The sequence below is a fragment of the Aulonocara stuartgranti genome (genome assembly GCF_965226115.1).
Source record: "Aulonocara stuartgranti genome assembly, chromosome: 20".
Taxonomy (NCBI): Eukaryota; Metazoa; Chordata; class Actinopteri; order Cichliformes; family Cichlidae; genus Aulonocara; species Aulonocara stuartgranti.
In genome coordinates this window covers 16,598,434-16,623,999 of record NC_138956.1, presented here as the reverse complement: position 1 = coordinate 16,623,999, position 25,566 = coordinate 16,598,434, and the positions used below count along the sequence as shown (strand labels likewise).

Sequence of the window (25,566 nt, the reverse complement as noted above, 5' to 3'; positions counted from 1 at the left end):
GCTTGTGCCTGTGCTGCCATGATTAGGGTTTTGTTAGCAGCTGGATAGCGTATGTATGTATATGATTAATTTGTAGTTGACAATACTTTGGGTGTCAGTAGGACTACCAAGACTCTGTATAAGTAAGTATATCATTTTATCTACTTTATTTAGACTTACCCACAACACTGGTCGTAATTGTTGTATTGTTCATAATGTTTGCACTCCATGCTGATTGTCCCTTGGTTGAAAGCATGCCTGGATCTAAACCTAGTCAAGCTGGTCATGTCAGTACAGACCACAAGTGTCATGGAGGAGTTTGCTGATATGTTCAAGGGCATATTCCCAGGAGAATGCGACTTACACATTGACCCAGACGCCATGCCCGTCGTGTGTCTCAATCCAGAGAAATGTGTCATAGGTGCCACAGAAGTGAGTTACTTTGGACACAAACTCACCCGGGAGGGCATCCAGCCAGACCCAAAGAAACTACAGGCCATCAAAGACATGCCGGCTCCTGAGAATAAGAATGAGCTAGAGACAATGCTTGGAATACTCTCTTTGCAAGCTCCTTTGACTTGGAATGGCGAACTACCTGTCCAGATTCGCACTGCGACTATCAGAAGTGAACGCACCGCTGCGTCAGCTGCTCAAGCAAGACTTGGAGTTCGTCTGGGATCAGAATCACGACAGAGTCTTCCAGCAAATGAAGCATCTCATAACCAGAGAACCAGGCCCCATACTGGCATACTACGACACGACCAAGGAGCTACACCTACAGGTTGATGCATCCAAGTATGGTTTGGGAGCTGTGTTGATGCAGGACGGACACCCAACCGCATATGCTTCAAAGACACTGACCCCAACAGTGGTTAACTATGCACAGATCGAAAAAGAAGCGTTTTCACACCTACATATTGAATTGAATTGAAGTGAATTGGAAGAATTAGAGATTTGGATGGATGAATAATTGATTTATATTTCACTTATTTTTAAACAAGTTTCTAAAAATGGATTGAGCCCTTCAGCAAAGAAGAACTGTTGAAAAAGATGTTAGTGTTAAAGAATTTCAAGGGTCAATGTCTCTATGCGCTGATTTCTGTATGTGTACTTATTTACTGTAGGGCTATGTTCCTTTTTGATTTGACACATAATCTGTCTAGCAGGCAGATGAAGCCTAAAAACATTTTTCACTCGAAATGATACGCAGATAGTACGATTAAAATAAATTCAATGGGCGCTCACAGACAATTACATAGGTCTTAATGTGTGGTGCTACAAGGTATAAAAGTATGAACAAAATAAAAACATTTTGTTACTCACTTGTTTCTTGACTGTGACAATATGTCACCATTCACGTAGGAATTAAGAAAGGAAACCTAGAAAAATGAAAAAACGAAATAAGAATAATGGGAAACAGGGAAATTAAAATCTTTTAAACATTAGTGATTTACATTTAATAGTTGGAATTTTACTATTTAAATGTTACAAAAGAGATTAGGGATTGGGATCTTACAGTTGGAAGGATTTAGTGAATTTTATCCCAACTTACCTCTATGTAATTCCACAATCTTCAACTGAAACACTAACAGCTCTGCATATAACCTACGGGGATCTTAGCATTCAGATCTTCCAACCCATCATGCCCTCTGCTTTTATCATGTGATCTCTTACCAATAGTGTATATCAGAACTTGGAATGGAGGATTACTCGTTTGGAACTTTAAATGTAACTTAACTAACATAATTTGCATATCTTCCTTTGGAGATGTTGTTAGTGCGAAGTATCACTCATTTGAATTTATTACTTATGTTATAAAACAAGTTTACATTTTGAACCTAGAATGTCTTTTTAGCATAAATCACATTTGAAATTGGCAAAAAAACAAAAAACAAAAACAAAACACAATTCCCCTCTCGCCCATAAGGGCGTTTGGTCTTACTTATAATATAAGTATTATATTATAAAATGAGGTTTAAACTTGAACCATGAATTACTTTTTAGCATATATTGCATTTGTAATTTGGCAAAAAAAACCACCCAAAAAACAACAATTCCCCTCTCACTCAGGGCGCTCTGTCCATCAAGCTCAGGTCTGCTACAAGAAGCCTGGGAGCTTGAGGGCCCTGTGCAGTATTCAATTCATTTTAGGTCAATTTTATTTATGTCGTGCCAAATCACGACAACGGTCACCTCAAGGTGCTTTATATTGTAAGATAGACCCTACAATAATACATACAAAAGATGATTGAGATACAAAGGTATCTTAGTTGTTCCTAGGACTGTGCCCTCTGTATTTCTCAAGCTTCTTGTGTTCCTTCTTCCTGATGTTGCTGTCATTCGGAAATGCTACGTCTAACACTACAGCCATCTTCTTCTGTGATTTCCACAGAAGAAAGAAAACAGTAGAAGTCCAGTTGGTTATCCATCAACATTTTTTCTGTCTGCATCTAGAAGTCCCACAAGATTTTAGTTCGGTCATTCTCCACGACCCTAGTGGGCGTCTCCCATTTTGACTTCCAGGCCATATTGGCACAGATGTTCCTGTGTACTATTCCAGCCACTTGGTTATGATGTTCCATGTATGCTCTACTTGCTAGCATCTTGCACCCTGCTGTTATGTGCTGGATTGTCTCAGGGGCATCTTTACACAGACTTCACATGGGGTTTTGTCTGGTGTGATAGACCCCAGCCTCTATGGACCCTGTTCTCAGAGCTTGTGCCTGTGCTGCCATGATTAGGGTTTTGTTAGCAGCTGGATAGCGTATGTATGTATATGATTAATTTGTAGTTGACAATACTTTGGGTGTCAGTAGGACTACCAAGACACTGTATAAGTAAGTATATAATTTTATCTACTTTATTTAGACTTACCCACAACACTGGTCGTAATTGTTGTATTGTTCATAATGTTTGCACTCCATGCTGATTGTCCCTTGGTTGAAAGCATGCCTGGATCTAAACCTAGTCAAGCTGGTCATGTCAGTACAGACCACAAGTGTCATGGAGGAGTTTGCTGATATGTTCAAGGGCATATTCCCAGGAGAATGCGACTTACACATTGACCCAGACGCCATGCCCGTCGTGTGTCTCAATCCAGAGAAATGTGTCATAGGTGCCACAGAAGTGAGTTACTTTGGACACAAACTCACCCGGGAGGGCATCCAGCCAGACCCAAAGAAACTACAGGCCATCAAAGACATGCCGGCTCCTGAGAATAAGAATGAGCTAGAGACAATGCTTGGAATACTCTCTTTGCAAGCTCCTTTGACTTGGAATGGCGAACTACCTGTCCAGATTCGCACTGCGACTATCAGAAGTGAACGCACCGCTGCGTCAGCTGCTCAAGCAAGACTTGGAGTTCGTCTGGGATCAGAATCACGACAGAGTCTTCCAGCAAATGAAGCATCTCATAACCAGAGAACCAGGCCCCATACTGGCATACTACGACACGACCAAGGAGCTACACCTACAGGTAGATGCATCCAAGTATGGTTTGGGAGCTGTGTTGATGCAGGACGGACACCCAACCGCATATGCTTCAAAGACACTGACCCCAACAGTGGTTAACTATGCACAGATCGAAAAAGAAGCGTTTTCACACCTACATATTGAATTGAATTGAAGTGAATTGGAAGAATTAGAGATTTGGATGGATGAATAATTGATTTATATTTCACTTATTTTTAAACAAGTTTCTAAAAATGGATTGAGCCCTTCAGCAAAGAAGAACTGTTGAAAAAGATGTTAGTGTTAAAGAATTTCAAGGGTCAATGTCTCTATGCGCTGATTTCTGTATGTGTACTTATTTACTGTAGGGCTATGTTCCTTTTTGATTTGACACATAATCTGTCTAGCAGGCAGATGAAGCCTAAAAACATTTTTCACTCGAAATGATACGCAGATAGTACGATTAAAATAAATTCAATGGGCGCTCACAGACAATTACATAGGTCTTAATGTGTGGTGCTACAAGGTATAAAAGTATGAACAAAATAAAAACATTTTGTTACTCACTTGTTTCTTGACTGTGACAATATGTCACCATTCACGTAGGAATTAAGAAAGGAAACCTAGAAAAATGAAAAAACGAAATAAGAATAATGGGAAACAGGGAAATTAAAATCTTTTAAACATTAGTGATTTACATTTAATAGTTGGAATTTTACTATTTAAATGTTACAAAAGAGATTAGGGATTGGGATCTTACAGTTGGAAGGATTTAGTGAATTTTATCCCAACTTACCTCTATGTAATTCCACAATCTTCAACTGAAACACTAACAGCTCTGCATATAACCTACGGGGATCTTAGCATTCAGATCTTCCAACCCATCATGCCCTCTGCTTTTATCATGTGATCTCTTACCAATAGTGTATATCAGAACTTGGAATGGAGGATTACTCGTTTGGAACTTTAAATGTAACTTAACTAACATAATTTGCATATCTTCCTTTGGAGATGTTGTTAGTGCGAAGTATCACTCATTTGAATTTATTACTTATGTTATAAAACAAGTTTACATTTTGAACCTAGAATGTCTTTTTAGCATAAATCACATTTGAAATTGGCAAAAAAACAAAAAACAAAAACAAAACACAATTCCCCTCTCGCCCATAAGGGCGTTTGGTCTTACTTATAATATAAGTATTATATTATAAAATGAGGTTTAAACTTGAACCATGAATTCCTTTTTAGCATATATTGCATTTGTAATTTGGCAAAAAAAACCACCCAAAAAACAACAATTCCCCTCTCACTCAGGGCGCTCTGTCCGTCAAGCTCAGGTCTGCTACAAGAAGCCTGGGAGCTTGAGGGCCCTGTGCAGTATTCAATTCATTTTAGGTCAATTTTATTTATGTCGTGCCAAATCACGACAACGGTCACCTCAAGGTGCTTTATATTGTAAGATAGACCCTACAATAATACATACAAAAGATGATTGAGATACAAAAGTATCTTAGTTGTTCCTAGGACTGTGCCCTCTGTATTTCTCAAGCTTCTTGTGTTCCTTCTTCCTGATGTTGCTGTCATTCGGAAATGCTACGTCTAACACTACAGCCATCTTCTTCTGTGATTTCCACAGAAGAAAGAAAACAGTAGAAGTCCAGTTGGTTATCCATCAACATTTTTTCTGTCTGCATCTAGAAGTCCCACAAGATTTTAGTTCGGTCATTCTCCACGACCCTAGTGGGCGTCTCCCATTTTGACTTCCAGGCCATATTGGCACAGATGTTCCTGTGTACTATTCCAGCCACTTGGTTATGATGTTCCATGTATGCTCTACTTGCTAGCATCTTGCACCCTGCTGTTATGTGCTGGATTGTCTCAGGGGCATCTTTACACAGACTTCACATGGGGTTTTGTCTGGTGTGATAGACCCCAGCCTCTATGGACCCTGTTCTCAGAGCTTGTGCCTGTGCTGCCATGATTAGGGTTTTGTTAGCAGCTGGATAGCGTATGTATGTATATGATTAATTTGTAGTTGACAATACTTTGGGTGTCAGTAGGACTACCAAGACACTGTATCAGTAAGTATATCATTTTATCTACTTTATTTAGACTTACCCACAACACTGGTCGTAATTGTTGTATTGTTCATAATGTTTGCACTCCGTGCTGATTGTCCCTTGGTTGAGAGCATGCCTGGATCTAAACCTAGTCAAGCTGGTCATGTCAGTACAGACCACAAGTGTCATGGAGGAGTTTGCTGATATGTTCAAGGGCATATTCCCAGGAGAATGCGACTTACACATTGACCCAGACGCCATGCCCGTCGTGTGTCTCAATCCAGAGAAATGTGTCATAGGTGCCACAGAAGTGAGTTACTTTGGACACAAACTCACCCGGGAGGGCATCCAGCCAGACCCAAAGAAACTACAGGCCATCAAAGACATGCCGGCTCCTGAGAATAAGAATGAGCTAGAGACAATGCTTGGAATACTCTCTTTGCAAGCTCCTTTGACTTGGAATGGCGAACTACCTGTCCAGATTCGCACTGCGACTATCAGAAGTGAACGCACCGCTGCGTCAGCTGCTCAAGCAAGACTTGGAGTTCGTCTGGGATCAGAATCACGACAGAGTCTTCCAGCAAATGAAGCATCTCATAACCAGAGAACCAGGCCCCATACTGGCATACTACGACACGACCAAGGAGCTACACCTACAGGTAGATGCATCCAAGTATGGTTTGGGAGCTGTGTTGATGCAGGACGGACACCCAACCACATATGCTTCAAAGACACTGACCCCAACAGTGGTTAACTATGCACAGATCGAAAAAGAAGCGTTTTCACACCTACATATTGAATTGAATTGAAGTGAATTGGAAGAATTAGAGATTTGGATGGATGAATAATTGATTTATATTTCACTTATTTTTAAACAAGTTTCTAAAAATGGATTGAGCCCTTCAGCAAAGAAGAACTGTTGAAAAAGATGTTAGTGTTAAAGAATTTCAAGGGTCAATGTCTCTATGCGCTGATTTCTGTATGTGTACTTATTTACTGTAGGGCTATGTTCCTTTTTGATTTGACACATAATCTGTCTAGCAGGCAGATGAAGCCTAAAAACATTTTTCACTCGAAATGATACGCAGATAGTACGATTAAAATAAATTCAATGGGCGCTCACAGACAATTACATAGGTCTTAATGTGTGGTGCTACAAGGTATAAAAGTATGAACAAAATAAAAACATTTTGTTACTCACTTGTTTCTTGACTGTGACAATATGTCACCATTCACGTAGGAATTAAGAAAGGAAACCTAAAAAAGTGAAAAAACGAAATAAGAATAATGGGAAACAGGGAAATTAAAATCTTTTAAACATTAGTGATTTATATTTAATAGTTGGAATTTTACTATTTAAATGTTACAAAAGAGATTAGGGATTGGGATCTTACAGTTGGAAGGATTTAGTGAATTTTATCCCAACTTACCTCTATGTAATTCCACAATCTTCAACTGAAACACTAACAGCTCTGCATATAACCTACGGGGATCTTAGCATTCAGATCTTCCAACCCATCATGCCCTCTGCTTTTATCATGTGATCTCTTACCAATAGTGTATATCAGAACTTGGAATGGAGGATTACTCGTTTGGAACTTTAAATGTAACTTAACTAACATAATTTGCATATCTTCCTTTGGAGATGTTGTTAGTGCGAAGTATCACTCATTTGAATTTATTACTTATGTTATAAAACAAGTTTACATTTTGAACCTAGAATGTCTTTTTAGCATAAATCACATTTGAAATTGGCAAAAAAACAAAAACAAAACACAATTCCCCTCTCGCCCATAAGGGCGTTTGGTCTTACTTATAATACAAGTATTATATTATAAAATGAGGTTTAAACTTGAACCATGAATTCCTTTTTAGCATATATTGCATTTGTAATTTGGCAAAAAAAACCACCCAAAAAACAACAATTCCCCTCTCACTCAGGGCGCTCTGTCCATCAAGCTCAGGTCTGCTACAAGAAGCCTGGGAGCTTGAGGACCCTGTGCAGTATTCAATTCATTTTAGGTCAATTTTATTTATGTCGTGCCAAATCACGACAACGGTCACCTCAAGGTGCTTTATATTGTAAGATAGACCCTACAATAATACATACAAAAGATGATTGAGATACAAAGGTATCTTAGTTGTTCCTAGGACTGTGCCCTCTGTATTTCTCAAGCTTCTTGTGTTCCTTCTTCCTGATGTTGCTGTCATTCGGAAATGCTACGTCTAACACTACAGCCATCTTCTTCTGTGATTTCCACAGAAGAAAGAAAACAGTAGAAGTCCAGTTGGTTATCCATCAACATTTTTTCTGTCTGCATCTAGAAGTCCCACAAGATTTTAGTTCGGTCATTCTCCACGACCCTAGTGGGCGTCTCCCATTTTGACTTCCAGGCCATATTGGCACAGATGTTCCTGTGTACTATTCCAGCCACTTGGTTATGATGTTCCATGTATGCTCTACTTGCTAGCATCTTGCACCCTGCTGTTATGTGCTGGATTGTCTCAGGGGCATCTTTACACAGACTTCACATGGGGTTTTGTCTGGTGTGATAGACCCCAGCCTCTATGGACCCTGTTCTCAGAGCTTGTGCCTGTGCTGCCATGATTAGGGTTTTGTTAGCAGCTGGATAGCGTATGTATGTATATGATTAATTTGTAGTTGACAATACTTTGGGTGTCAGTAGGACTACCAAGACACTGTATCAGTAAGTATATCATTTTATCTACTTTATTTAGACTTACCCACAACACTGGTCGTAATTGTTGTATTGTTCATAATGTTTGCACTCCGTGCTGATTGTCCCTTGGTTGAGAGCATGCCTGGATCTAAACCTAGTCAAGCTGGTCATGTCAGTACAGACCACAAGTGTCATGGAGGAGTTTGCTGATATGTTCAAGGGCATATTCCCAGGAGAATGCGACTTACACATTGACCCAGACGCCATGCCCGTCGTGTGTCTCAATCCAGAGAAATGTGTCATAGGTGCCACAGAAGTGAGTTACTTTGGACACAAACTCACCCGGGAGGGCATCCAGCCAGACCCAAAGAAACTACAGGCCATCAAAGACATGCCGGCTCCTGAGAATAAGAATGAGCTAGAGACAATGCTTGGAATACTCTCTTTGCAAGCTCCTTTGACTTGGAATGGCGAACTACCTGTCCAGATTCGCACTGCGACTATCAGAAGTGAACGCACCGCTGCGTCAGCCGCTCAAGCAAGACTTGGAGTTCGTCTGGGATCAGAATCACGACAGAGTCTTCCAGCAAATGAAGCATCTCATAACCAGAGAACCAGGCCCCATACTGGCATACGACACGACCAAGGAGCTACACCTACAGGTAGATGCATCCAAGTATGGTTTGGGAGCTGTGTTGATGCAGGACGGACACCCAACCACATATGCTTCAAAGACACTGACCCCAACAGTGGTTAACTATGCACAGATCGAAAAAGAAGCGTTTTCACACCTACATATTGAATTGAATTGAAGTGAATTGGAAGAATTAGAGATTTGGATGGATGAATAATTGATTTATATTTCACTTATTTTTAAACAAGTTTCTAAAAATGGATTGAGCCCTTCAGCAAAGAAGAACTGTTGAAAAAGATGTTAGTGTTAAAGAATTTCAAGGGTCAATGTCTCTATGCGCTGATTTCTGTATGTGTACTTATTTACTGTAGGGCTATGTTCCTTTTTGATTTGACACATAATCTGTCTAGCAGGCAGATGAAGCCTAAAAACATTTTTCACTCGAAATGATACGCAGATAGTACGATTAAAATAAATTCAATGGGCGCTCACAGACAATTACATAGGTCTTAATGTGTGGTGCTACAAGGTATAAAAGTATGAACAAAATAAAAACATTTTGTTACTCACTTGTTTCTTGACTGTGACAATATGTCACCATTCACGTAGGAATTAAGAAAGGAAACCTAAAAAAGTGAAAAAACGAAATAAGAATAATGGGAAACAGGGAAATTAAAATCTTTTAAACATTAGTGATTTATATTTAATAGTTGGAATTTTACTATTTAAATGTTACAAAAGAGATTAGGGATTGGGATCTTACAGTTGGAAGGATTTAGTGAATTTTATCCCAACTTACCTCTATGTAATTCCACAATCTTCAACTGAAACACTAACAGCTCTGCATATAACCTACGGGGATCTTAGCATTCAGATCTTCCAACCCATCATGCCCTCTGCTTTTATCATGTGATCTCTTACCAATAGTGTATATCTGAACTTGGAATGGAGGATTACTCGTTTGGAACTTTAAATGTAAACAATGTAATTGACTTAATGGACATAATTTGCATATCTTCCTTTGGAGATGTTGTTAGTGCGAAGTATCACTCATTTGAATTTATTACTTATGTTATAAAACAAGTTTAAATTTTGAACCTAGAATGTCTTTTTAGCATAAATCACATTTGAAATTGGCAAACAAACAAAAAACAAAAACAAAACACAATTCCCCTCTCGCCCATAAGGGCGCTCTATCCTACAAGCTCAAATCTGCTACCAGAGGCCTGGGAGCTTGAGGGCCATGCGCAGTATCTTGGCTGTTCCTAGGATGGTGCACTTCTGGACAGAGATCATAGATGATGTTCCTGGGATCTGCTGGAGCCACTCGCCTAGCTTGAGAGTCAGCACACCTAGTGCTCCGATTACCAATAGGACCACTGTTACCTTCACCCACCATTCTTCTCGATCTCTTCTCTGAGACTTCTGTATTTCTCAAGTTTCTTTCTTCCTAATTTTGCTGTCATTCGGAAATGCTATGTCTGTCACCACAGCTGTCTTCTTCTTTTATTCCATCACCACTATGTCTGGTTTGTAAGCCATCACCATTTTGTCCGTCTACATCTGGAAGTCCCACAAGATTTTAGTTCGGTCATTCTCCACGACCCCAGTGGGCGTCTCCCAATTTGACTTCCAGGCCGTATTCAGCACAGATGTTTCTGTATAGTTTTCCAGCCAATTGTTTATGGCGTTCCAAGTATGCCCTGCCTGCTAGTAGGAGTGGGTTTTGATTATTGATTTATTGATTAAAATCAATTAAAATTAAAATGTTTGTATGTGTATGTATGTATGTGTGCGTGTGTGTGTGTGTGTGTGTATATATATATATATATATATGTGCGTGTGTGTGTGTGTGTGTGTGTGTGTGTGTGTGTGAACCGTTCGATACAGTGCTTTCGGTTCGGTACGCATATGTATCAAACAATACAACATTTTTATTTATTTTATCAACCTTTCATCTGACGATGCTGTCTGTGTTGAGCGCTCAGTGGATCTGCGTTCGACTACTCCGCCTAGGCTCCACTGAGCGCAGCGCAAGCTAGCAAGACAGAAGCTAAACTCATTGCAACATGGCAACTGCCTCAACGCTACCCGAAATTGAACCTCCGCCATCCTCATTCAGATCTGGTGTTTGGAACTATCTTGGTTTTCATGTGAAGTATGACCCTGTTGGTAAGCGCATCATGGAAAAAAGTAAAACAGTATGTCGGATGTGCCACGCAATGCTCAATTTGTGGGAACTAGTGCGTTAGCGCAGTTAGCTCGTTAACGTCCAGCCCCAAGCACGGGCAATCTTGTTAACAGAGATTTGCCACGTTATGGCGTTAATGTCATTTTAACGTGATTAAGACTCGACTGTACACAGTGTTCGTGTTTTCCTCCAAAAACAATAAGTTCCGTTGGAGCAGTCTTTCAACGCCTCTCTCTGTGTCTCGCAAACAAAGTTGACCCACACAACAAAGTAAAGCTATTTTTTAGCTACGAGCCGACACAGAACCCACCGTATTAGCCAGAGGTCCCTTTACTATGGTTCGGAGCCGCGGACCTTCAGTAACAGTAATAAATCACACAGCAATAGTACATTCACGTTGTTGTAAACAGCATGATAATATATTAAGTAATCCAAAGTATTCAGAATACGTTACTCTCATTGAGTAACGTAACGGAATACGTTACAGAATACATTTTGGGGCATGTATTCTGTATTCTGTAATGGAATACATTTTAAAAGTAACCTTCCCAACACTGGTTTTGTGTTAATTCTGATTTTGGTATTAGTTCTTAGGGTTTGGTTCTTGTGGTTAGTGTTTGAGTGTTTTTATCAGCCCTACCTGTGTCGGTCCTCTATGTTCATTCACTATGTTCCTCTGCGTCTCTCTGTCCAGCCTTCCTCATCTCCCATCTCTGAGTTTCTCCCACTGACCTTATGTTCCAGGTTTGTTTGTCCTCCCTGTTTTTTTCATGTGTGTAATTGCCCTTAGCTGTATCTCCCAGCTGTTCCTTGTTCTCCTTGTGTATTTATTGTTTGTTTTACCTCCGTTTCTTGTTGCGTCAACCCCTCACAGTGTGTGTTTTCTCCCCCCTCCTAGTTCCCTGTGTTCCCAGTGTAGCTCCCTCGTGTCCTTGGTTTTTGATTTGAGTTTCTTGTTTATGGCTCCTTGTTTTAGTTCAGTACGTGTGTTTTTTCAGGCAATAAAGCTGAGTTCATCCCTCCTCGTGTATGAGTCCTGTGTTTGGGTTCTATTTCCTGTCAGCCACACAGTGAAACATTACAAATTTGGTGCAGTATCAACAGTTGTGATATTCAAACATTATGTAATGGAAAGAATTGCACCAAAATGAGTCAAAATGTGATGGGCCAAAATTATAATGTACTCACATGTATATATAGTGTAATTGCAGACTTACTAATCATTTTAGGTCTTTTAGACAGCAAGTCACATTTTAATCACACAGAACACGGAACTTTATTCAAAACAAATTATGTTTTTTCTTTCACAATGTGGATTTCCAAATGAGTCACATTTCACACTAATGTGATTCCTAAAGGATGATATGCAAATTAGTAGATTTGATTACACAGTTACTTTAATGACACATACAATTCCTCAGAAGTCATCCTCAATTCCAAGTCACAGTGTCTTATAACAGACAGCGGAAATCGATCATCTGATTTGCTAGTAGATAGTGATGTCAGCCAAAGTCTGGAGAAGTATAATTTGTTAAGTGGTGAGTCCAGTCAGCATTCTATTTATTATAATTACTAATTCTTATGTTTTTTGTTTCATTTTTTTAATCCCAATCAGTAGGGCTTCCAGTTTAGACATACAAATCAACAATTCTTCCAATTTTTTGACTGAAATCTTTAGAGCTTCCACTTATAGAATAAAATTCACTACTTCTTCCAAGATAGTAATAATTATTTCCTCTGCATGCAGCTTATCTTTGGAACTGGTTTCTGTCACAAGCAGAACAATAAGGACGAACAATGTCAGGTATGTACAAGTGTTGGTTCTACATATGTTTGATTTCCTCAGATTCAGTGGTCCCAAATGATTTTGTGTAATTAATTCAACAAACCTAATGAATTGCATTTGGTTACCATCCTTTAGGAATCTTGTTAGTGTACTATAACTTTAATCTGGAATTACAAAGAAAAGAATAAAACAAATTTTTTGAATAAAGGATTTTTTGAATCTACAGTTAAAATGGGACTTTTAATCTATGATTCATGTGCTATGTGCTTATGTGTTTCTTTCTGTTCTCAAACTGATCTCCCTGTGTGAGCTCAGTCTTGGAGGAGTTCTTTTTTCTCTTCGTCTTTCCTCATGTTGTGGATTTTCCATTATTATACCTCTCGGACCTGTCTTCCCCATGTGATGTTTGTGTAATGTATGTATGGTCGGAAGGGTAAGCTGGCGCTGGCAAAAGGTCGGCACCCTTAAACCAATTTCCTTCGGGGTCAACCTTTGGGATCAATAAAGTTTTATTGAATTGAATTGATATGCAGACAGAATCCCAGCCGGTCACAGCACATGGCAGCCCCTCTGTGAGCCTGGTAGTGCTGGAGGTTTCTTCCTGTTAAAAGGAAGGTTTTCGTTGCCACTGTCACCATAGCTTTTGCTCACAAGGGCCATAGTCATTTTTTTTCTGTTTTCTTGATATTATTGTAAGGGTCGTTACCTTTCCAAGCAGCTCGAAGAAACTGTTGGTGGAATTTGGCACTATATGGCACTAAGCAAAACTGAATTGAATTGAGTTCACATCTGACAATAAATAATCAATCACCAACCAATTAGATATATATTTCTGACTAATCTTGACCTCTTAACTGTTTGTGTGTGTGTGTGCGTGTGTGGTGGTCATATTTGTATGTCTTGTCTAGCATTTATTTTTCTTTCCCATAATTAGAACTCCTTGGCTGCAAAGACAAATTTATGGTGGCGATTCTAAGTGTCTTTTGCAATCTTTTTTTTATTTTTTATTAATGATTTGTTGTATTCCTGTGCTCCATGAATTTACAGTGGATGGAACGTCATTGCTCTGAAACTGAGACCCTTGAAGAGCTGCAACAACCTCCCTGGTTCCAGCTTGATCCACTAACTCTGATTGGAGAACCTTCAAATAAATAGGAATACCCATTAGGAATTTTATGTGTAACTAATACAACTAACTTAATAACAAGATTTGCACAGCTACCATTAGGAATCATTTTATTTGAAATTATACCTTGTAAAAGAAATCAATAAACTTTGACTCTGTACTATTAAATAAAATGTTTCACAAATGCCCATTTTTTTCTTTTTAACTAATCTCACATAACTTTATTAATCCCAAAAAGGGCCATTTTTGTCTGCTCATTCACACAACCTATAAAAATTAATGATCATAAATATGAATCCAAACGACCCCTGTCAGCATTTAGTAGTCTAACAGCTAAAGATTAGTACAAATATATTACATTGCATTTTTTGCTTAGTCTTGGGAACAACAATGAGCATCACATTTGGATTCACCTGTAGTTTTCTTTTCTTGTCTGCATTTTGAACCACCATAAATCTTGATGTTAGACAACCTTTGACATCCCGCATTAACCCAGTGTGAGAATGAAGACACACAATTTTGATATTTGTAAAGAAATAAACTTTATTGAACTTCCTTTTAATCTGCATTTATTTACTTAGATGTATTTGTTGGAATGGAGCAGGAGAAAGACCACCATATAGAATAAAATGGTTGCAGCTGCAACTGCAAGTAGTATCCACCAGGTCAATGGATCCAATAATTGCCCACATGTACATCTAAAACATTTATGAGGATAGAATGTTAGTGGATGTATTCTTTTATTGTGGTAAGTATCTCTGTGTAACAAAGACAAACTGCTCTTGCCTGTAATGTTCTCCTGTAAGATTCTCATCTTGTAGGCTCAGACCAATGCGCACTTCATTGTCAGCATTTTGCAGCTGTATTTCCACTGCATGAAGGACAAATAAAAATCTTAGGAATACCATGTGGGACCACTGAATCTCAGGAATCAAACATATGTAGAACTAACACTTGTACATACCTGACATTGTTCTTCCTTCTTCTGCATGTGATGAAGCCAAGTTTCCAAAGATAAGACACATACAGAGGAAATAACCATTACTATCTTGGAAGAATTAGTGATTTTTATTCTATAAGTGGAAGATCTAAATATTAGAATGGAAAATCTGGAAGAAATATTGATTTGTATTCTAACAATTTGAAGAACTAGAGATTAATATCATAAAAATTATAGCATTAGTGATTTTGATTGAACTTACCTTGAAGCAAATCTCTTCCAGTCTGCTGTATTCTTACCACACTCTGACATCACTGCCCCTCCCACCCAAACTCATGACTATAAAGACCTTTCAGCCAATCACATTATTAATTCTGCCTATATTACCAGGTACTAGTACTTGGAATTGAAGATGATTCGCTTGGAGTCTTTTCTGTAATTATAATAAATAACATTCAGTGAATCTGTTTTGTGAATCTTATTAGTGTACTGTAACTTTAATCTGGAATTACACCTTTTCAAACAAATTATTAAACTTGTTTTTTTAAGTGTTGTTTTAATCTACAGTTAAAATGGGACTTTTAATCTATAGTGCTTCAAGTAGTAAGTAGGTATATAACAGTATTATATAAGAAGGATTACATTACAATGCTGCTCCTCATGTTGTGATTCAGCTGCAAATCTTTGCATTATATTCTTTTTGAATACCATGACTGTGGACTTTTCCCATCCTCCATCAGTGTGAGAAAGAAAACACAGGATTTTGCAGTTGAACAACAAGAACTTTATTGAACTTTATCTGAACATTGTTGTATATGAACATATGTGTGCAGGTGCATGCATGCTTGTGTGTGTGTAGCTATGTTTGTGTGTCTTTATTGGCAGTCATTTTCCTTTCCCATCAGCAACACCGTCTGCCTGCAAAGACAAATGAAGAGAGGAGATTCTTAGTATTTGATGCAGTAACTCATTTCATCTGATATTTCATTTCTTGTTGGCTGTGTTACTCTGTTAACTTACATTCACTGGCACACCATCATTGCTGGACTGAGGCTCTTTAACAGCTTCAGAAATCTCCAACTTCCTAGTTTCATCCTGTGGCTGCAGGTCATCTTTTTCCACCAGTTGTGGTTTATTGCTTTTCACAGGGTTCTGAGGAATAGGAGTCGTCCCTCTTCTATCCATTTTTCTCTTCTTGTGAGGAGCCCACTTGACTAAGGACTTGCAATACTGTGTTGAAAGAGAAATTATTTTTTAAAAATACATAAAATATAAACAAAAACATTAAATTCAGTTCAGATGTTTGGTGCACATAGCGTGGCATGTTTCCAAAGACACACTGCATACAGAGGACATCAGCACAATGTTGGAAGCATTAGTGATGTATATTACATAACTGGAATGTCCAGGGACAGGGATGAAAATTATGGAAGTTTAGCTATTTGTATTGTATCATTGGAAGGACTAAGGATTAGGATCATAACAAAAGGAAAGAATTAGTGGTTAGGATTGCACTTACCTTGAAACAAATCTTTGCCAGTCTGCTGTACTCTCATCACAGTCTGACGTTATTGCTCCTCCCCCCAAAGTTCATGATGAGTCAGATCCTTCAGCCAATCACACGATCTAATTTACCAACATAGTTGATGGTACCAGTACTTGGAATGGAAGACGACTTGTTTGGAATCTTTTCTATAATTAAATTAAATTAAATTAAATTAAATTAAATTAAATTAAATTAAATTAAATTAAATTAAATTAAATTAATATATTAACAGCTTTTAGGAATTTGGTTAGTGCAACAATTAACTCTTTTGAATTCACACCTAGTTAAAATGATCTTTGAATCTCGAAATGCTTGCTGGTAGATACTCCAATAAAATAGCTTCAAACAGACGTGTTTATGAACTCATTGGCAGCAGTACACAATTACATCTAAGTTAGAAAATAAGAATTTTAGGAATGTAACACAGTTTAATATAATTTGTAGATTACAACCTATAGTCTGACTAATTTCTTATCTGACTTTTGGACATATAAAGTTATTTTGCAATGCAGGAAAGCATGACAGGAAAAGAATGGATGCTGTGATGTCAGATATAAATCAAAGGGATAGACATCTCTATCTGATCAGTGTGATGTGGAGATTAGGACAAGCTATGTGGAATGAACCACATTAACAGTGATCGAAAAAAAGGAAATGTGAAATCAATAAATTGATCCCACACGTTTTCCGTTATCATTATCCAGTGGATCTAAGTGTCTTTTTGACTTGCTCACTTGCTTTTGAGTGAATTTTGTCTCTGTGGATACTTGGGTTTCCTCCAACAGTACAGAAAAGTTTCGTGTTAGGCTTATTGGTGATTCCGAACCAGCCATGGATAGAAAATGGTTTAAATGAAAAAAAAAAATAAAATGCTGTCCAAATGTATGGTTAATTGAATTCAAAATCCTGCTCCTCACATACAAGGTCTTAAATAATCAGGCCCCATCTTATCTTAATGACCTTGTAGTACCATATCACCCTATTAGAGCACTTCGCTTTCACACTGCAGGCCTACTTGTTGTTCCTAGAGTATTTAAAAGTAGAATGGGAGGCAGAGCCTTCAGTTTTCAGGCCCCTCTTCTGTGGAACCAGCTTCCAGTTTGGATTCAGGAGACAGACACTATCTTTACTTTTAAGATTAGGCTTCAAACTTTCCTTTTTGCTAAAGCATATAGTTAGGGCTGGACCAGGTGACCCTGAATCCTCCCTTAGTTATGCTGCAATAGACATAGGCTGCTGGGGGATTCCCATGATGCATTGAGTTTTTCCTTTCCAGTCACCTTTCTCACTCACTATGTGTTAATAGACCTCTCTGCATTGAATCATATCTGTTATTAACCTCTGTCTCTCTTCCACAGCATGTCTTTATCCTGTCTTCCTTCTCTCACCCCAACCGATCACAGCAGATGGCCGCCCCTCCCTGAGCCTGGTTCTGCCGGAGGTTTCTACCTGTTAAAAGGGAGTTTTTCCTTCCCACTGTTGCCAAAGTGCTTGCTCATAGGGGGTCATATGATTGTTGGGTTTTTCTCTGTATCTATGAAGCGCCTTGAGGCGACTTTTGTTGTGATTTGGCGCTATATAAATAAAACTGAATTGAATTGAATTGAATTCAAATCTGATGTGGTCGTGGCTTGCAGTACCACTGCAGGTGAGATGGACGCACCTCTATGATCTGCATCTACGATCTAGCCTCACAACCTTAAAAGCTGTACCGGGTCCTGTATCAAGGGATGTTGCGGAGATGTCGAATAAACCATGATGAAAAGCTTGAAAATGTCACTGGGCCTGCAGTGGTTTGTTACAGTGGTGCCAAAACCCAGGATAGTGGGCACTGCAGACCCACAAGCGGGCTAGCAAGGGGCCTAGCACTGTCTCTCCCCCAAAGTTTGCTGTTATACTCAAAACAATCTTTAGCCAATCAGAGAACTGAATTCTGCTGTGTTTTATTGGGTACTGGACCTTGGAAAGTAGAAATACCCATTAGAAATTTTATGTGTAACTAATACAACTTAATTAACAGGATTTGCACAGCTACCATTAGAAATATTTTTATTTGAAATTATACCTCGTAAAAGAAATCAATAAACTTTGACTCTGTAGTATTGATTAAAGTGCTGTACGAATGTTCACATAAACAACGGCTTTTTATCCGAGTTGCTATTATTAGTTGTTGTAGTATTTTATATTAATGATCAGAATCAGATACATGGCCAGCCTTGTGGGATTTTGAACAGCTGTAGCCGCTTCTTGTTCTTCTATAGCCCAGGTCCAAGCCAGCTCCAATCAGCCAGAACTCTGTTATCATGGTTCTGAATTGGTAGATGTCGTTCAATGTCCTCCATCAAGAGTGTCACCAGACACCCAATGCAATAGACCATTGAGTATCCAGCAGCAAATGTCTCTGCAGAACAATCGGCTCTCCCAAGCCCAGGAGTTGTCAGTTTCGTTAAGGGATCAGTTGATCAAATCCATAATTCTTCTTTAGGTTTATAGAGAACAAGTCTGGGAGACTCTCTTAGGGTTAGAGAATGAGCAAGACCATACAAAAGACATGAGAAGCCAAGCAGGTACAATAAGGGAGAGGGAGAAGGAGAAAGTGCAACTGCCAAGCGTTTCACAGTATGTAAATTACGCTGAATGTTTTGGACATGAATTGAGCTGCTTTTTGGGAATGACCTCGAAGGGGACTGGAGGCAGCTCCCCAGCATGGTAGATTCAAATGTACTAATGAGACATGAAGAATTGAAAGAATTGAAAAAAGCAAATAGGAAGGTGGGGCACGAAAACAAGAACGAACAGCTTGTACAAGTGGGGGGTCATATAGATAAGACCCAGAAGGGGTATGTTTGGAGGCATGGTCCTGCTCCTGAATTTCAGACAATGCATCTTGAATAAGTGGAAGATCTAAAGATTAGGGTGGAAAAATTGGAAGAATTGTTGATTGTATGGGAATATTGGAAGCGCTAGTGATTGGGATGAAAGGAAGAAGAAGAATCAATAGTAATTAGGATCAATACAATGCTGACTGGACTCACCACTTAACAAATTGTTCTTCTCCAGACTTCAGCTGACATCACTCTGACATCACTATCTACCAGTAAATCAGATGATCGATTTATGCTGTCTGTTATAAGACAATTTTAATTGAGGATGATTTGTGAGGAATTGCATGTGTCATTAAAGTAACTGTCTAATTCAATCTACTAATTTGCATATTATCCTTTAGGAACCACATTAGTGTGAAATGTGACTCATTTGGAAATCCACATTGTGAAAGAAAAAACATAATTTGTACATAATCTGCTGACATCACCATTAACATCACTGACTTTTACCAAATCAGATGACTGATTCTGCTATGTATTATAGGGTATTGTTACTTGGAATCAGATATAATTTGTGAGGACTTCATCCTTTAGCAACCCTGCCTGAATAATATGAGTTATTTGGAATTACAGCTTAGAAATGAAATCCATGACTAATGATTGTTGAACAAAGACACATGATTTTCAAATATAACTGAAAGATTTTTATTATTGCATTTGGCATTTGTTTTCAACAACTTATATATATCAGCATTGTTCGTTTTTAACAAGTTTTATTTTAAAAGTAAGAAATAAAAACAATAACTTACCTTAACAAAAAAGAAGACTCTCACATGCAAAAGTGAGTAAATTCTAGAAAAAAAACCCTCAGAGCAACTGTGTAAAATCACATGATAACAAAGTTTTCAAAATGTAGAAAGACAAACTGTCAGAAGATCAGAGTAAAATCAACAACAACCAAAAATGTTTTTCTTATCTTTTCCTCTGACTCTTTGTATGGCTTTTTGTCTTTTGCTGGTATCTTTAGGTGCCTCTTTAGTCTTGTGACTTCTGAGCATCTTTGGACTTAACAACTGTTTTGCAGTCAGGCTCTTTGGTCTTTTTCTTTCTCGCTTGTTGCCCTTTTGCCTTGTTTCTTTGCTTTCATCACACTTCGGCAAAGAGCTTTTCTTCATTAGAGACCTTTTCCTCTTTTTTGGGTGTGCCACTGGAGACTCATAGCTAGTCCCAGGGCCATCTTCTTTTACTCTAACTGTGTCTTTGTTTTCAGTTGTTCCTTCTTCTCTCAAATCGTTTTTTTCTTTAACCCTGGTCTCCATCTGTGGTCCCTGTTCCTTTATGTCTTTGTCCTCTGTTCTCAGTGCTTTGTCTTTGTCTGTAGTCTCTGTCTGTGTTCTCATTCCTTCCTCTGTTGTTCCTTCTGATCTCAAATCGTTTTTTTCTTCAGCTGTGGTCTCCATCTGTGGTCTCTGTTCCTTTATGTCTTTGTCCTCTGTGCTGAGTGCTTTGTCTTTTTCTGTAGTATCTGTCTGTGGTCTCATTCCTTCCTCTGTTGTTCCTTCTGATCGCAAATTATTTTTTTCTTTAGCTGTGGTCTCCATCTGTGGTCTCTGTTCCTTTATGTCTTTGTCCTCTGTGCTGAGTGCTTTGTCTTTTTCTGTAGTATCTGTCTGTGGTCTCATTCCTTCCTCTGTTGTAACTCCTGCTCTCAAAATGTTTTTTTCTTTGACCGCGGTCTCCATCTGTGGTCTCTGTTCCTTTATGTCTGTGTCCTCTGTGCTGAGTGCTTTGTCTTTTTCTGTAGTCTCTGTCTGTGTTCTCATTCCTTCCTCTGTTGTTCCTTCTGATCTCAAATTGCATTTTTCCTCGGTTGTTGTCTTTTTCTGTGGTCCATGTTTATCTCTGCCTATGTCCTCTGTGCTCATTCCTTTTATTTTTTCTGTAGTTTTTCTCACTACTCCACTGGAAACTTCTTGGTCTATGTCTGTTGTGTTCAACAAGGGACCATTTTCATCTTCAGCTTTGTCTTCTTCGTTATCTGTAGTCACTGTTTCCATACTGTTTTCATTTTCACTCAAACTTTCTGGCCTCAAGGCTTCATTGTCTTCATCTATTGTCTCTGTTTGTGTTTGGTTCACACCCTCAGTTGTTTCCTTTGGTCTAACAACTTTGTGTATTTGTGTTTGGATTGCATTTCTTTCTAAGATAATTTTAGGATATTCCCAACATTTGAACTTGTTTTTAAGAAACTGAGTATGACTATACAAGTCTCCTCTGTCCTTTGTGGCTTTTCCCTTTTCTTTAGCATTATCTTTACCTTTGGTGGATCCCAATGTACCTGCTGCTGTAAGGTCAATGTGTTCATGGTTATCATCATAATCTTCACTTTCACTACTCTCTGTAGTCACTTTTGCTCTTCCCCTGCCACTCTGTTTATGTCGGTGTTTTCCAGATGTGTCTGTGTCAATGGTATTTGCGTGCTGTTTGGTCTTCTTTTTCACAATTTCTCCTCTTGTGGTATTTTGACTAGACTTTCTTTTCTTTGGTCCAGCATATCTTCTCTGCAACACATCTTCATTGTCTTCTGAGGTTGTAGATTCCTCAGAGTCTCTGGTTCTATTGTTCACAGCAAGTGCCTTTGCAGCATTGTTGCGGCACTTGAAGGCTTCGTCAAAGTTTAAATCTGCCTCATAAGGTCTCTCTGCAGTTGCGTCAGAATAGCACATCATCCGGTGGACTTGTACCTTGCTTTGGGTTCCCAAGGATCTCCCACTCTACAAATGTAAACATTAAATAATGTTATTAATTGCACTAACATTTGACATTTTCAAGGAGATTTGCAGAGCTAAGGACAGAACCACAAAAAGAAGTACAACAGAAGACAATATAAAGAAAAAGAAATGTCCTTTCAACATTATAACACTGGGAGTAAAACCAGGAAGGGTGACTTTTTATATCATCCCTCTAAAAGGATAGGAAGGTAAAACACTGAATCACCATAAAGTGGAAACTACTCACAAAAGTGCTGATGCTGCTCCTAATCATAGAGAAGGTTGGTTTTCCTGGGATACCAAACTTCCTCCATGCATCTTGGAATGATGTCAGCATCTTAGCATAAGGCCCTCCATTGGTGTTGGCAAAAATCAATTGTGATGATACACCAGGGTATCTGTGGCGGTGGTACACAAAGCGGTGAAACCATATGTATTCGTCTTTCGTTAGGGGAACAAGTGCATGGCCAAATGTTTCCTTGGTCTTGTGCTCTTTTACCTGTAAAAGAATCAGCAACTAAATTACATTGCACACAGTCATTGATGTCGCTGGTAAGAAAATATCTTTAATCAGGGAGAGAAATAATTGCTTAATGATTTTACTCTGATTATCCGCCGGCCATCACCATCCGCTTCAGCAGTGCCAACTTCCTCAACTGTCATATTTGATATGACGCCTCTTCTGTGCCCAGTTGTGCAGATGACAAATCCAGCCAGAAGACCATAGAACCAGTCTAGGTTCTCAGGTGTGGGATTTTTCTCAAGCTCGACTATTGAGTAACATAGAGGTTGCACAGTAAGACACAAGGGATAGGGAAGCATATCCATTATATTGCTATATACCCCCCCTAATATAATCCTATATAAACATCACAAATGCTACTGTTTGTATATGTATTATATATTTGAAGAAAAAGCAAAAGTCCAACAAGTGATTATAAATGAGCAGTCTGTTATAATTGAAAGCAAAAAGTTCTGTCATATATTTCTGTAAATCTGAGATTCTGAACTATATATACATACAGATTACAGCTGGTAAGTAAATATTATATAATTTCTCATTAACAGAGATATTATTGGGGTTATTAGAGTTGTCCTTATGGAGAAATGAACTACACACTTACCAAGTGCTTCAGGGATGTGTGTGGTGGCCTTCTTGAGAAAATCAGTGATGTGGACAGGATCTACAAGCATTTCTAAAAGACACAGAATGTTTTTATGTTCCTGCAGCTCCAGTCATGCTCATTCATGCTGCACGCAATGATGTAAATATAAAACAGGTTGTAGTTTAGACCTAATTTTTTTCAAAAAATTATTTTGTAAGGAAGAAGAACTGGCGACCAGAGCTCACAGTATATGAAAATGAATTGGATTGCCATTTTGAACTTAAATCTTACTTTCCAATCCAGAATATTAACCGTTTCAATTTATTTATCCTACTTCCTAAACTTTCCAAGTTTACCAAGCTTAGTACTGTGAAAAAAGGAAATATCAATATCCTAAATTTTGATAGGCTCATTTCCTTGACCATTTTTGTCTTTGTGTTTTTTGACAGTATAGTTCATTTTATCAGTAGGTATCTTTAATTTGATTACTAGTTTGCTTATTGTTTAGATAGACATATTTTATATTTTTTCTTTCTGCATTTGTATGTTTAGTTTTGTTTCCCCACTGGTTAGTTGCTGGTCATGTCTCCTGTTTTTGGTGACATTTTTCTTTTGTTTAGTATAACTTTTACCCCTCACTTTCAACCTACCACAGATGTAGACAATTTTGTTGTCTACATCTGTGGTAGGTTCTCTCAGCTATCTTTACTTCCCTCTTACTTTGGAATAAGTAGCTTTGGTGTGCCACTGTTTCCTTGTGGTGACAAACTGTTTTGCTGCCTGCCTGTTTGTGTCACTCTGCATTTCCTAGTTTCTGTTTACTTTCTATTTTGTACAATGTATACCTTTGCAGTGTACAAAATATATACTTAAATACAATTTATACCTTACATTATAACATGTTGAGTCCTCTTTCCTCACTACATCACAGTAATGACATCATAACATTTATAAATAATGTATTTATTACACATTCTAGGTAACAACAATGATGAATAAGTAGTAAAGTTGGATCTTACGTGATTTTTTGATCCGGATGGCTTGCCTGTGGGTGTGTAACTCCCTTCTGCTCTTCTTCATTTCCAACTGAAGTGCAAATAAAGTCCCCTTTAAAGCCTTACGGGAGGCTCTGACCTCTGGCAGTTGTGCATCAATTAGAAATTTCAAGAACGCCCTCACATTTCCAATCCGAATCCTTTTGGTTGTCACGGCATGTTTATTCAGATAAGTTGTCCATCTAAAAAAGGCCCACAAACAAACACAAATCAGTCATGACTTTAATATTATTGAGATTACTGGACTAATATATCACAGAAATTTGTAAAAATGTACTCAGTCAGTCTTTCTCTGTTGTCCATAAATGCAAACGTCATTGCAGGGAGTTGATTGTGAGACATGAAATATGCCCAGGCACGGACATATTGGACCCGTTGTTTGGCATTTTCGACGTCCTTTTTACTTGTTCCACAAATGTGTTGAAACCAAGCATTCAGGACTTTCTCTGTTTAAAATAAAATGTAGTAACAACATAGCAATTAGGAGTGTCATGACAAACTGATGAAGTACAGAAAACATTCTTCTAATTCAAGTGGTTGACAATGATATTTGAAAGATATTGCTAATTAGTAGTAATGTTTAATTAGCGGGATGTGAGTTCCAAAATAGAACAACCAGTTCTAAAATTTCACATTACACTACACAAGAAACAATATTATTGCCAAAGAATTCATACCAAATTTAGGAAGCCGGGCTGTTGGGTCACGTTTACTTCTTTCAAATTTCTGGCGCTTTGGGGGGCTGAGAGGTTTGAAGCCAAGTTTATCCTTAGTGGATTTCAGACTTTTCAGATTCCTTTTCAGGAGTTGAAGTAACAAATCCAGTTCTTTGCACTTTTTGCAATTCTGATGTTGGACTTGAGCATCATCTGATTGATTGACAGGGGAATGGACTGAGCTGTCTTCTCTAATCTCTGCAGATTCTTCACGGGTATCACTGCTATCACTTTGCTCCTCTTGATCACTGCTTTCAGTCAGCTGCTCTATGTCCAGTGAGGTCACCATTGGAGGCTGTGGATTTGAACGTCTGAGAGCTTTGAGGGCTTTCAGATTAGCCAATCGTTTCGCTGTCCTTATTACTTTCTTGTGATCTGATTTCTGAAAAGGTATAAACAATAGAACAGCAATGTTTGAGAAAGTTAGTGAAACATGTCACATAAGAATGCATTCTAATTTAACAACAAAATGTAAGCTATACAAAACACTAACCTCAATCTCACAGTGGACATTTTCCAAGTGCTTGTCCAGTCTTATACGGTTTTTAGCTTTACATACTGGACAGTCCAGCCTGCCCCTGTAACTGCATATCACATCCAGTTTGACAAATGTAACTACAACTACCACTTTAAATTGTTGCAATGTTTTGTCATATACTGTATGACAGTGACTTACATTGTAGAGCAGTAATTTAGCAGT

At 38.4% G+C, this 25,566-nt stretch overlaps 2 long non-coding RNA genes across 2 annotated transcripts; both read right to left on the bottom strand.

Annotated features, from left to right (window-relative positions):
* Nucleotides 1–15,578: 15,578 nt before the first annotated feature.
* On the bottom strand, nucleotides 15,579–16,486 carry LOC309696328. The gene is made up of 3 exons (XR_014273423.1): nucleotides 16,367–16,486; nucleotides 15,868–16,077; nucleotides 15,579–15,765 (listed from the first exon to the last, which is right to left on the bottom strand). It is a non-coding gene; the product is annotated as an uncharacterized lncRNA (long non-coding RNA).
* Nucleotides 16,487–21,776: 5,290 nt separating this feature from the next.
* LOC309697746 lies at nucleotides 21,777–22,667 on the bottom strand. The gene is made up of 3 exons (XR_014273897.1): nucleotides 22,593–22,667; nucleotides 22,237–22,488; nucleotides 21,777–21,992 (listed from the first exon to the last, which is right to left on the bottom strand). It is a non-coding gene; the product is annotated as an uncharacterized lncRNA (long non-coding RNA).
* Nucleotides 22,668–25,566: the final 2,899 nt, after the last annotated feature.